Genomic DNA, 9945 nt, shown 5'->3' on the forward strand with positions numbered 1-9945 from the left:
GTCAAGCATGCGGTCGGCATAAGTCGGGTGCGTCCGGAATACGCTCGGCATGCGCACTGCATACTGACCTATTCGCAGCCCGAAAAATAATGTTGTGCACTGCATACGCAACTCCTACGCATCTCATACGCAATGGATGCGCTGAATTCGTTACTTGTACGCTAGATGTGCGTCGCACATAAGTCAAAGTGATCAAAACATTTCGACGTTAATTGAGCGTACGGCTGCGTATTGAAATTTTTGATAAGGAACTCATAAGGAATTAGGATACGCAAAGGTGTGACAGGGGCTTAAAGTTGTTGAACACCTTTCCCACATGATGGCGCGGTTCATGACAGAAACGCACATGCCAATTATAATTGATTGTATGCATAATAGGCCACTAACAGACAAAAATCCTCGAGAATTCAACAGTGGCTTGGCTTCTGTGTGTTTTCTTTCCCTTTATAACTCCTTGTATAATATGTTGACTAAACAAGAGTACAATCAAAATTAACGTTTCAATGTCGCAGTCATTGAAACATCATGGGCCCAAAATAGTTTGATCACAAACACACGATGCCAGTTATAATTCTCTCATTATACACTGGGCTGAAACTTCAACACATTAGGTTTTATGCAACCTTCCTTACATTTTGAGCGATTCGGTCGTTTCCAACGAAAAGAAAGTACAAAAATCAAATGTTTTCATTACATCCAGAGATTTAAAATGTTGCTTGATATTTGCCAATTCAAAGAGCACAATCATTAATGTTACGCTGCCTTAGTTCTCGAAAACGAATAACATTTTCTGTACTGGATGGTATGTAGATATGGTTTATACTGGGTACTATACAACTCCGAATAAATACCCGTTATCTGATTGGTGGGTCGGTGATCACGTGTCATTTAATTATTCGTCCCAACCCGAGTTCCATTGTATGGTCACACTAGTTTACCAATCAGATGACGAGGATTTATTCAGGCGTTGAATAAAACATATAATGAATGTGTTATATTTGTGAAGTGGAAAGAATATTTGTATTCGGTGACAGATGGAATGTTCCATTCCACGAGGCGAAGCCGATAGGAATGGAGCATTCCATCTGTCACCTCTTGAAATAATTCTTACCAGTGCAAACATAGAAAAATATTGCATAGCGCAACCAACGATATGTGAATTTCTAACCTGCTAACCTTCGCAATGTTTATTCTATCCATTTTGTTTTAGAGTTTTACTTGACCGAGGAAATGTTAACAGGGTGGCTCTTTTTCTGTGTAGCCGCCGTAAGCCTTTTAAGCTTTTAATACACGGCCTATTGCTCGAGAAATCTGCTGCTTTTCAATCGAAAGAGAAAAGAATATGACTCGAATAATGTTTAAAGTGAACAAACCTGGTTATGATATAAACAGGAAGTTGTCCTAAACAGCATGTGTTTATACCGAGATCTTTTGCAGGTATTGTATTTTTTTTGGCAGAATAACGATTTGCCACAGCACTGCGAAAGCATATATCGACAAGAACACTAGTTTCATTTTTGAAAACGTAACTATGATTTAGCAATACGTATGGAAGTTCCCATTTGTGTATGTGACTGTATCACATCAATGCAAATCACTGTTCATTTTACTTTCTGTCTTAGATGAATACAAACATTACTCCGGAGACAAAGAGAAGTCAGTGTCTGTTATAGTCATTATCTGGTAGTACAGAAACAAAGCAACATGGCAGCCCAAGCAGTATTTGTCTTTTTCCTTGTTACCAGGATGGTAACCATGGCAACGTCTGTAAAAGTTACGGCTGCGCATTCGGTGAGCGTCAGCGGAGGTGAACCGTTACAGATATCGTGTGATGTCTGGTATGAAGATGATACAGAAATCACAATGGTCCGATGGTTCAGGTGGGCAGATTCAATAACATTCGGTGAAATCGATGTTTCAACGAGTTGTGCGCATATGACTGTATGTGAAGCACATACCGACGACTATCGTGGAAGAATCCGATACGAAAGAAGTAGCAGGAACGAAGCAACGCTGACATTGGCAATTGGTACCAGTACAATAGAAGACAGCAGAAAGTTCATTTGTTCATTTTCTTCAAGAAGAGGAGTTGATAGTTCAACAGAGAATACCGCAATTATATCCGTGAATGTCGATTACGATCAGGATGAAATCAATCCAGTGTGTGATGTTTCAAGTCCCACTGTGCTGACTTGCTCATCTGAGATAACTCAACCTGAGGTTTCTCTGGAGTGGAGAACATTGGTCTATTCATCCAAGATATCGCTCTCCAAATATACAATCATCGTCGGGAATCAAGTTAAGAACATTCTCGATCTCGAAACCCTCGATATTCCGTACGACAGTAGGATATTCACCTGCTATTTGACAACCGAGGCCAGTCCTGTCTTCAAAGGAAATTGCTCCATTGGACCCATCACCTTTCGCTTCTCTGCAACAACGCCTAGTACTAGTCCAGGTATAACAGCATCCGAACCCACTCAAGATACAGAGTGGGCCCCCAGACCCGACAGCCTTTCTCCTGTAGAGCTAACCACGCCTGCAACATCGGCAACAGATGCTCGCACCTTTGCCACTATCCCAGTCAAAGTCTCCATTCTGATAGCAGTGGCAGTAACTTGTGCCACAGTTATTATTGTTCTCCTCCCCGTTGTTGCATATCTGGCTGCATACAGGAGAAAGCTTCATGAACATTTAAAGGAGAAGCAGGAAAAACGAAAAGATTACCGCCGCCAACATGCAACTGTCAATTCATCTCACACGAGGAACTCAGATGGTCACAACCTCGGGCAACCTCAGAGCATCTCACTGCAAGCTCCATCCAGCGATACAAGGGATAGTACCAACTCCTCACACCACTTCTATGCAACCAGAATTGGATGCACTGTAGCCGAGCTGCACCCCCGGGAACCAGACCAGAGACAGCAAAGCAATACCCCGGTGACCGGCCCGGGCGATCGACTGCGGCCCCGGTACACGGAGGATGGATATACACAGTACATCGTGGAGGGTAACAACGGGAACCAGACTACATCCAATACAGACTACATGCCACTCTCAGCTTATGAAGAAGGTAATGATTTGTTTCGTCTTTTTTTTTTCTGGTCTTAAAACCAATTTATCTTACTTAAAACTGCAATAAGGTACATGGACCCAATTGCACAAGTGCAATAAAGGCATCAGAAATCAAGCGCAAGTCACGAGTTAGTTGATATTACAAATAAAAAAATGCAATTAAATGGACTCTAGCTGGGGTTTAGCTAATGTTTGAATTGACTTTCTCAAAATGTCTGAGTCGTCATGTGTATAATTTGAAACATCTTCAGTCGCGTTGTTGTTAATTGTATGGTATGCAACATGAATTACAACACAGCTGCAACCAAATCTTCTTCTGTTTCGCAGTCGACAATGCAGCAGCCTGTGACTATGAACATCCCAACGGACTGTGATTTCTACCTAACCTCCTCATGTTCCGAGAAACTGTGACTCCAAAACAAAGAAGCTCCACATTTAATTTTGTTTTTAAATTGCCTTTGAACAATCGAGTGCCCTGATATCAGCTTTGCGTTCTATTTGTCGTTAGCCCTAGGCTTACTGTGTGGTATTCACAATTAATTGCCACCAGGATGTATGTTACCTGTGACAAGCAACCTACATCGTGTTTAACTAATAAACGCTTATGGTTTTATAGTGTTTAAAGTTGAACGTTGTAACGTTCATAAACCCTGATCAATATAAGCGTTTAGAAGTTAAGCACGAGTCACACATTGGGCTTTTACAATGTAATCAGAATGTTTGTAATTGGTTTTCCTGAAAGTCAAATTTCATTTACAGGCAGCTATAACACTGCTATAACAGACTCAAAACAGAGTTCCTAAAACGCATTAAAAAGTTTATAAACTGTTGCGGAAAACGTTTTAAGTTCAACACACTCTAGCCTATAGGCTTTACAGTGTACACTTGACATATTTGGAGTAGGCCTATATAATGTATTTGTTAGGTTTCCTTAATAGGGCTATGACGTTTACGTTGTGATATCGAGAAACCAAAATTTGTGTAAAATAGTTTCCAAAGTGGTAGCAGTTCAATGATGCTTGCTACCAGATGTGTGATATAATTGCTATTGATCTGGACTGGATGTGTAATGGATTTAGCAAATGATCGTCTGGACTGTTCCAATTTGTATACAGGTGTATAAAACAAGATAAGTGCTTGTGCATATATGTGCATCTAGACGCTTAAATCATTAGTAATTTGTACGTTGGGTAAACCTTACTCGTAAGAAAAAAATAATCAATCTAATTTACTTCAACTATATGATGGAAGTTACATATCATACAAGTCCGATAAATGAGTCCGTTAATGACGTTGGTGATTTACAATTTCACCCCGTGGGCGTTGTTACACACGGTACACAAACACCTGCAGTTTACCTCTTTAGGTAGAGTATATTTGGTAATCGTGACGTCATTTCTCAGAAAAAAAGGTGAAATGGAAACTGAAACTTGACCCATTCAAACGCAGATGACACAAACAGTTTCTTGTTGTTATGAAATAATTATAAATAAAGAGTTCAAAATGTGGTCAGGAAAATGTTTAAAGAAGCCCCGTTTCGAAATCAAGAGTTATGATATTCATAAACTGGAACGATTTTATACAACAATATTTATGCAGATATATAATCAAGCTTTTATTGCATACTCTGAGTTGATATTATATGGATCTCTTTCATTTTATGTATTGTTTTGTGCCAACTCCAGGAACTTCAACAGTCAAACTCTAGAGAAGGATAATGCTTATTTGACTATTAAAAAAAAAACACATTTTAAAATCTGTGCATCTCACAGATACCTGTAAACTATATCCTGCTTCTTATACGGATTTGCTTTGTATATTGGTTACTTTTACATCTTGGTATCTTTTGGGATACCACTTACTACTTGGGAGTCAACTGCCAGCAACCGTCTCTATTGGCGCTCTGCTGTCCATAACGGTTTATCCTCCTCAAGACAACTTTACATTGATGATTGTGAGAGACGTCGTCTCCATCGTCGTTTGCGACGGGATGGGCCATGATGATGATGATGATGATGTTGTTTTTTAAACCGAAAAAAATAAATAATCTTTCAATCCAAAACACAAAATGTACTGAAGTGCAAGGCATATTTAAAATTAAAAGTAATAATGAATTATACAGAGTGAGTAAAAACGAAAGTGACCCGGATCAAATAGCCCCCCCCCCCCTTTAAAAGCAGTTAAATTTGACAAACAATGAGGTATGTCAAAGAGCATGTCATTTCACTCATCTGAAGAAACTGAAAAGAATTATTAAAAATTATCCATTCTATCAGAAGTTATGCATGTTTTACGCATTTTACAGCTGTCCATGGAATGCCATTGGAAGCCGGAGCAGGTTACACGAAAGTATTCAAATATACAAATGAGATGTAACATTCAAACAAGACTTAAACATTTCTTTTACTGTCAGATTTTGTATTTTAAATATGAGGAATAAGTCAACCTTTAAAAAAAAAAAAATATTATTGGCGATTTTTGAATGTTTTCCTTTGCAAGTTCTCAATGTTCTCAACGACGTCAATGTTTCATTGTATTTGATGGGTTTTCATCAGTTTGTAAAACTGTAAATTGATCAGTGGTGGACAGCTGGATTTCGTATTATTGAAATAGACATCACTGGTAATAGAGTATGCAAATTACGTGACATTTTCACAGGTACGTGTTAATAACGTACTTCATCATGTCATTTGTAATGAAACGGAGCGAGCAACTTATTTTGTGACCATTTGTTTCAAAATGGGTCACTTTCATTTTGACTCGCCCTCAGCGGCGTAGCTGGGGGCGGCGTGCATGGGGGTCTCGGGGGAGCGCTTACCAAATTCGCTCAAATTTGTGCAGGGGGAACGTAAGGGGTGAGGGCTCATTTTCAAGAGAGGAAACTCCTGGAAAAGCGATTTGACAGACAAAAAGGTCTGACTTGGATGATCCCTAATGTAACAACATTTGATCAATTATACTAACCCCTCAAATAGTTCATATCTGAAAAAAGTACATTCCCTTTAAATACATCTATATATCAGGTGCATCTACCTTTATAGTGTTAGTGCACTAAAGACATCACAGGTCATTGCGAGTCATTAGGTAGTTGATATTACCGATTTAAAGAAACATGGTTGCGGTTAAATTAACACTGGGATTCAACTTATACTTCCTCAAAATGTCAATACCTAACGTCATCCTGGATATGATTAGAAACATCTACCGTTCATTATGTTTTTAAATGCTTTTCCTGCATGCTACATGCATCACAACAGCTCTACAGCAAAAGGTTCTCTTTTCTGTTTCACAGTTCGACAATACCCTGTGGCTGTGAACATCCGAACGGAAAGTGATTTCTTCCAGACTTCTTCATGATGTTAGATACTCTAAACTAAGAAATAAAGAGGTTCGCTACAACCAGACGATGTCGGTACCCTCAAGTTTGAACTTCACTGTTAATAAAAAAAAAAAATATTCACTCCTTAATTAATTGGCACCACAATGCATGTTACCTGTGACGTGCTGCCAAAGGGCCACCGATACATGCAACGGACCTTTGACTCGTGGTTAACGTATAAACGCGTCGTGAGCTGTAGTGATCTGTTTACATGGTACCCTGTGGAGACATGTGCACAATAGGGAACAAAAGATTGTATACTCCACAGGGCATTTTTTCTATGTCTACTCACTGCTTTTTTTTTTAAAGTTACGTACAGGCCTACAGCAACACATGTGCAGCATCACATGTGTAGCAGCACATACGCAGCAACACATGTGCAACAACACTTGTGCAACAACACATGTTCGGCAACACATGTACGGCAACACATGTGTACTAAAGATTTCAAGTTTCCAATGTAAACAAGAATTAATTTCCTTGGCTAAAATTTGGATTAAATATCCCTAACATAAAATACTTCAATTTGCGACGGATCAACACACCTTGGAAATTCCTAGTTTTTGAGTAAAATCCATATATCTATTTCGTGATAACCTTGTGGAGACGTTTTCACCTATAGAAATTGCCCTGCGGAGACATATTCAATCTTTTTTGCCCTATTGTGCACATGTCTCCACAGGGTACCGTGTATCAGATCACGAGAACAAATAAATGACTCCACAAGGATACACATTTCAATATTGTATGAGCGGTAGTGTTTAAGAACACCAAACATCGTGTATAATTAATAAACGCTTCATGAACGGTTTTGTTGATAAGGTACACTTATCATCGGGTTTAACTTATTAACGGTTATGTTTTTACAGTTTTTAAAAGTTGATATGTGATGACTTTCCGACTGTGAACACTTTGACAACATAAGCGTTCATAAGTTAAACACGAGGCGTTAACAATTTCACTTGAGGCCCTTAAACTCGCTACAATCTTTATAAAACTCGTTACAATGTTTATAAAACTCGTTACAATGTTTATAAACTGTTGCGAAAAGCGGTTTAGCAAACTAGGTTTTTCGGTGTACACGTGACATGGAGTATATAACGTTCGCTTAATTGCAATATGCAGTGATATCGAGAATCAAAATTTGTGTCAAATAGTTTCCAAAAGGTTATTTGATGCAAAATACCGGAAGTGTGATGAAATTGCTTTGGATCCCAAGTGGTTTTCTAATGAAATTATCCAATGGTCTTGAATGTTCCCACGTATATAGATGTGTAAAACAAGAAAGGCGATTGTATATATATCTTTTGGATGCCTAAAACTAATATGAGTGATTTGTTCGGTTGGTAAGCTTTACTCGTAAAAAAAAAATCAATATCATTTACTTCAACTATATGATGGAAATTGCATATCATAAAACTCCGATAATTGAGTCCGTTAATGACGTTGGTGATTTACATTTTCACCGCTGAGGGCGTAGTAATACACACGGTGTGCATACACCACTTTACTATTCTAGGTATAAGTATATTTGGTAATTGTGACGTCATTTCTCAGAAAAGGGTCAAAGGGAAATCAAGACTTGACCCATTCTGATGCAGATGATACATGTAGTGTAAATACTTTTTTTCTAAAGATGAAATCTTTGTTTAGAGTTAAATGTTGGCAGGAAAATGTTTAAACAAGCTCCGTTTCGAAATTTCACTTTATAAATATTTATAAAATAAAACGATTTTATCCAAACAATAGTTATGCAGACACATAATCAAGCATTTATTGCAAACTCTCAGTTTGTGTTATATGGATCTATCATGTATTGTCTTGTTCGAACTCCAGAAACCCCATCGGTCAAATTCAAAATGTCACTGTACAAGCAAGAAACTTAAAAACATATGCATCCCAGGTAAAACTATAAATTATCGTTTTGTTTCCTTTGGATTTGCTTTCTATATTGGCTACTTGTACAGTTTTTTTTTGGAGGGGGGAGGAGAGGTTCTTTAACAGCAAATACAGAACATAACATTCGTTCATTCCAAAGCGCACGAAATGTACTTGAAATAGAAACTAATTAACCCTAAAGGGGCCGGGTTATTTTGACCATCTCTCAGCCGGGGGGGGGGGGCGGATTCCGCCCCCCCCTTAGATCTCGGCCATCGAGTGACGAAAATTTTTGAAACTCGGCACATGCATAGAGCAACTCTTCCTAAACATACCCAAGAAATGTCATGACTATAGGTCAAAGGGTTTTGTAATTATGGCTAATTAATTATTCAAATGTACGAATGGCAATTCTGCTCTGTGTACACGACGTGTAAGCGAAAATTCAGTTTTTCACGGCGCGTAGCGCCTGAAAATTTTTCGCTACGCGGTAACCCGTGGTCCGATTTTTATGTTTTTGGTATCAAAAGATGCGCAAAGCTCGAGGCTAAAAAGTCATAACAGCTCGGGTCGCAAACAAATTTTTTTCAGAGGCTATCACGGAAAATGGTGAGGGGGGGGCGGATTCCGCCCCCCCCCGGCCCCTTTAGGGTTAAGAAGAATACAAGAATTTCAAATTGTTAAGAGGATTAAAAAAAAAAACAGCAAAGGACCTCAATTCATACAATGACTTTTTTTTTGGGGGGGGGGGAGGTTGTTTAACAGCAAATACAGAAAATAATATTCGTTCATTCCAAAGCGCACGAAATGTACTGAAGTGCAAGGCAGAAACTTATAAGATTACAAGAATTTCAAATTGTTGAGAGGATTAAAAAATCATATTCATTCAATGACTTAGCACTGAGAGCGTCGGTTTCAATACTAATTTTAAATTCGACTATTACTTTTGTATTTCTTGTGCATGTGCTTGAAAGGTGTATTGAAATTCGATATTATTTACTCTCTGTAACGCATATTTAGTTGTTGCTTTCTTTTGTGAAATGTTTGTGTGACTCCGTTCACACGAGGGGAAATTAAAACATGCAAAAATATGGCCAACGTCTGTTCAAGTAAATATCTCATTATTGAGGGAGCGGTGTGGCGGATACCTCGCCCCTCCTTCGTCCTTCCTGACAAGCATTTTTGTAGAGTTCCGTTTTTATTAGGTGGAATGAAAAACAACAAGGGAGCACAGCGCCACCAAGTGATATAAGATGTAAATTTCTACCTCATCCCGTTCAGCTTTTCAAAATGTTTGCTCAAGATATTTTTGTATCAGCCTAGGAGCGTGGAAAAAGTGGAACTTTGTTTGAAGTTCAAATCAAGCCGTAGCAAAAAAAAAGCAGAAGCTCTAGTTGTTTTTAATTCAAAAAGTAAACAAATCGCATGGTTTGGATTGTTATATCGACCACACCTAATTTAATAACAAAAAAAGATATTAATTTGAGGTGTTTAAAACTTCCCACGATAAACTCGTTCTTTATTAAATACACTCCGGAAGATTTAGTTTATATGTTCTTTTAGAGATAAACAACTTCCTTATCATGTGCAATGTAAGGAGTGAAACTGAAAAA

The sequence above is a fragment of the Patiria miniata genome, unplaced genomic scaffold (genome assembly GCF_015706575.1).
Source record: "Patiria miniata isolate m_02_andy unplaced genomic scaffold, ASM1570657v1 HiC_scaffold_29, whole genome shotgun sequence".
Classification (NCBI taxonomy): domain Eukaryota; kingdom Metazoa; phylum Echinodermata; class Asteroidea; order Valvatida; family Asterinidae; genus Patiria; species Patiria miniata.